A 5,046-nucleotide genomic window follows, 5' to 3' on the forward strand; every position below is an offset into this window, starting at 1 on the left:
TGAGAATTCCGCACAATGAATGAGGCCCTCCCGGTGCAACTCCTCACAGACTAGGGCGAACGTTCCCATATCCTCGCCCTCAAGGAGCGGCTTGCGGCTCAGCGCAAGTGTGTCTAGGGTGTCCCATTTTAGAGGAACCGGCCAGGGCTCAGTAGGCTCTCTGTCCTCGACATAGAAGAACTTGTTCTTCCATAGATGTATGGAGGATGGAATGTCAGTAATCATCTTCACCTCAGGACGCTGGCTAATGTAAATCCAACCCCCGTCCTTATGCCTATTCAGGTGCGCACACATGCGGAACAACGGCACAGGCAAACTTCTTTGAAGCCGGCCCTGGACGAGGTATATAAACCCGATCAGCATCCTCCATGAGTTCGGCGCGACCTGAGCCGGAGCCAGCCCGTAATTTTGAAGGACCGCGACGAAGAATGGATGCAGAGGGAACCTGAGCCCAGCCCTTAACGACTCGTCGTATATACAGACATCGGAGCTGTCGTTGCAAGCCCTATCTCCCTCCTCGTAAAGAGCCTGAACATTGTATTGGGGATTGGCGTCCATCCGAGCCCTAGCTACGACCTCAACGGCCCGGCCCAGGAGGAATGTTGTGGACGCCTCAGTGGCGTCGCTACCAACGCTGGCCTCTGCTCGGAAGTAACTATCCGTTGGGGGCGGAGTATTATTCAAATCCAAAATCACCTCGTCCCCACTATCTATGACCTCTACGCTAATGTCAGGACTCGCCATATAGGGGCCGGGAATCCTGGTCGGACTAGTTTGAGTCCTCTCCGACGAGCTAGATGCCGAACTACTAGAGGACCCGGACTCCCCTGAATCAGACCTAGAACCGGCCTCAGAACTTGAAGCACTACTGGACATAAAGAACGCTGAAAGAAATCAAATAGATACACTAAGAGAAGGAGAGAAAGCAAGAGAGTAAAAGTGAAATGTGAAAAGTGAAAACCTCCTTTGATAGACCTTGGCTTAAGGCGGTTTGCATTAATGAAAGGCACGTGCTTCGAGGACCCTTACATGGTGCCACGTGTTCCTCATTAATGAAGGGGTCACGTCCCGAGGCGGAAAATGCGGGTGCAATACAGGCGGAAAACGGTCGGTTATTTAAACTGCTTGAGCGTGGGATACCTTCTAAGTAATTGTGTCCGGTCCAAACCGGACACAAAAATGTGTCCGTCCCAAGCCGGACAGAATATGGCGCATTCGCTAAACGACAAAAATCTGCCCGGCCCAAGCCGGACAGAATATGGCGCGTTCGCTAAACGACAAAAATCTGCCCGGCCCAAGCCGGACAGAATATGGCGCGTTCGCTAAACGACAAAAATCTGCCCGGCCCAAGCCGAACAGGATATGACTCGTCCGCAAAACGACAAAAATCAGTCCGGCCCAAGCAGGACAGAATATGGCGCGTCCGCTAGACGACAAAAATCAGTCCGGCCCAAGCCGGACAGGATATGGTGCGTGCGCTAGACGACAAAAATCTGCCCAGCCCAAGCCGGACAGGATATGACGCGTCCGCAAAATGACAAAAATAAGTCCGACCCAAGCCGGACAGAATATGACGCGTCCGCTAGACAATAAAAATCAGTCCGGCCCAAGCCGGATAGAATATGACGCGTCCGCTAAACGACAAAAATCAGTCCAGCCCAAGCCGGACAGAATATGGCGCGTCCGCTAGACGACAAAAATCAGTCCGTCTAAGGCCAGACAGACGTCTTGACCGGACATATTTTATACCTCACTTCTGCCCGTCCCAGGCCGGACAGATTTCCCAGGCCGGACAGACTGCTTGGCCGGACAGATTTTCCAGGCCGGACAGACGGCTTAGCCGGACAGACGGCTTAGCCGGACAGACGGCTTAGCCGGACGGATTTTCCACTCCGCTTCTGGCCGTCACAGGCCGGGCAGACGGCTTGGCCGGACAGACGGCTTAGCCGGACGGATTTTCCGCTCCGCTTCTGGCCGTCACAGGCCGGGCAGACGGCTTGGCCGTACAGGTTTTCCATCGAGCCATCCCGAACACCAACTCGTTCTACCATTTAATAATACAACTCCTCACACTTCCCCAAATCACTACAATGACTTGGAGAACTGGGGGGCAACTGATGGAGTGCGAAAAACAGCAACTAATGAGCTGTCGACACGTGGCCCTGGAAGGGCCTACCACGAAATCGACACCTGCCCAGGGGTAATCCGGTAATTACCTGAGAGTAGGTAAACCTAAACCCACAGAAGGGCCGACACCTGTCCTGGGGTAGGTAATCCAACCACCCCAGGCCTCCCTCTATAAATTTGGCTCTGCACTCCTGCTCGTACTGACTTGAGTGTCGAAGGGCCACCCGTCCGGAGCAACGACTCCGGGTTGGTCTTCTGACCTCGTTTGCTCTTGTGCAGGGCTCAGCTCCTTCACTTCAGCTCCCGGGTCCTCCAGCCCAGCTCTTACGTCACTGCCGTATCTGTTACCGATTTTAGGCCTAACAGAATTCATTTCAAACTATTAAGAAATTAAATAATTTTGTTAAATGTTATATTCGCAAGTAAAAAGAGATTTGGCACACATAGTATCACATGTGGAACCCCTTGTCGTAACAGTTTAAAGAAGTAAATGTAAGTAAGATGATAAATGTTATTTCTCTCTTCCTCTTCTACTCATTATATTACTTTCTAAATCCTGTATTTCTTCATAATGAACCTTGAAGTCAGGATTTCTTAGAACCATCATAGGAGGGCATATATAATGACTATATGCTACCAACTATCACACTAATAGTTTTGATTGATCGATTGATTTGGTCTATCTTGCGAGATATCTTGCGAGAACAGGTTGCCAATCAATTAGTCAGATTTCTAGCCATACACACAGGCTCCAGGACGGATTGTCCACAGATCGAGATCACATGCACGTTAAATAATAAGGAAAGGAATGAGTGATTACTCTCGCCACCGATTTCTTATAGTCAGTCAGGTACACAGATTGGCTCTTGAGCATATATGGTACGGGTACGTAGTTAAGAAGAATGGGAAGCTGTGGGTGCGCGTCGATCTAGTTTAGAACCTGAATGCCACCATGCCAAAAGACCAGTACGTACCCCATGGCCAATCTACTAGTCGATGGCATGATATTCTTTCTTTCATGGATGGACTATCCGGTTATAATCAAATATTCATTCAAGGAATGTGTCCACAAAACAGCCTTCTGATGCTTGTTCTGATTAATAGTGGCATTCATTCTACTGAAAGGTCATGCCCTTAATTTGCACTAAGGAATATTGACTGGTGCAATGTGCCAAAAGGGTTGAACATTGTGATCTTCCACGCCATCATTGGTCGATTCATGGAGGTATACAACGGAGACATCATTAATTATAAAATAAAAATGCTCGGTTAGTTATGTTGAAGACGTAATGCTGGCATTTGTGTGCACGAGGGAGCACAGATTGAACCTTTTGAATGCATCGTTGATGTGGCCGCTGGACCGATTCAACCTTCATGACAGGCCGTTTACAATCAAAGATTCATTGTTGTCATTCTAGCTTGGTTTTAATACAGTGCCGACCAGATTTTCAAGTGTTTTATTTTCAAGATAACTGGCTATGGAGAGACTTTCAGGTTCAATTAGAAATGAGGTATAGTGTTATACTGGACTACTGGTTAACTGTGTACTCAGTTATGCTTTTATGTTATTTGCTATGTCAATGGGTCCCAAGTGCAGGCATCTTTTAAATGTTGCAAGGTAGATTCCATTATCACCCCTGATTTCGATACATTCACTCCATTATAATTTTGAGTCGGCCAATAATCGTTTTTGGCTCACTATAAGTTCTCAACTTGGGACTTAGGATACAAATATTATGATAAGAGTCCAGGCAATCAATATATAGTATACATTGAGCCCATCATTTTTGGTTGGATAATTTCTAGTTTTTCATTCTTTCGTACATCTTGTAATGAGTTGTACAAAATATGGATGTATTTAAAATAACAGAAATGATAAAATTACCAGAACAACTGGCAGTTCCAACTATACGAGTTTTTATATGGTGTTAGCCTGTATAGTCCAATACTTTCCAAAAGGTATTGTACACCTTACACCATAGGATGATCCAAAGAGTCTATTTGATGAGCCACAACATAAATAGGTTGTGCCAAAAAATCATTTCCATAGGATGATCCTAGCCCTGTGATCTATAGAAGAACTCCATATTATGGAAACCTCAATAGGTCGAATGGTTGGGATCATCCTATGGAAGTGATTTTTGGGCACTACGTAATTACGTCGTAGCCCATGAAATGAATGGTTTGTATTCTCCTATGGTGTGAGTTGTACAGTACTTTTTGAAAAATACTAGACAATAAGGGCTTACACTCTATAAAATCTAGTATAGTGCCTTATTTTTATGATTGCACGCCTTATTTTAAGTTCTTATCATGGTTTAAATTTTCGGTTTTGGTACCGGTTTCGGACCCTGAAATTTCGACTGAAATCCGGTACAACAAAGAAAATAATATTTTATTCAATATTAAATTTCGGCTGAAATTTTGCTAATTTCGGTGGAATATTAAATTAATTAAAAAAAACAGGTCTTTTGGGTGAAATTTCGGCCAAAATAAAATACCGTTTCGGTTTTTGGTGATTTCGGTGTCAGTCTCCACCGAAATCCGAAATGTCGGTCGAAATTTAAAACCATGGTTCTTATATTTCTTTTCAATCTAAAATAGGGATTTGCTTGTGTCCATTGCCGAAGGCATTCCGTTGATGGCCCGTTGGATGTGAGAGCAGCCCCCCTTTTCAGCAGATTTTGTTTTCATTCATGTGGTGGCTGCACCATATTAATATTTTAATGCCTCTATAATATGGATGGATAGCGTCCTCCCCTGTGATTATCTGAACCATTCATTTGTTATGCATTTCAATTGGATGTCAATTGCACAATCATGATAAATAAACAAACGATTAGGGACCTAATATTAATATTTTAATCAATCCCCACCCCAAAATCTATAAATAAAACTCCGTTTTTTTCCCTCCATTTT

The sequence above is a fragment of the Tasmannia lanceolata genome, unplaced genomic scaffold, assembly GCF_043159265.1.
Source record: "Tasmannia lanceolata isolate RefF3 unplaced genomic scaffold, GAP_Taslan_0.1 ptg000112l, whole genome shotgun sequence".
Taxonomy (NCBI): domain Eukaryota; kingdom Viridiplantae; phylum Streptophyta; class Magnoliopsida; order Canellales; family Winteraceae; genus Tasmannia; species Tasmannia lanceolata.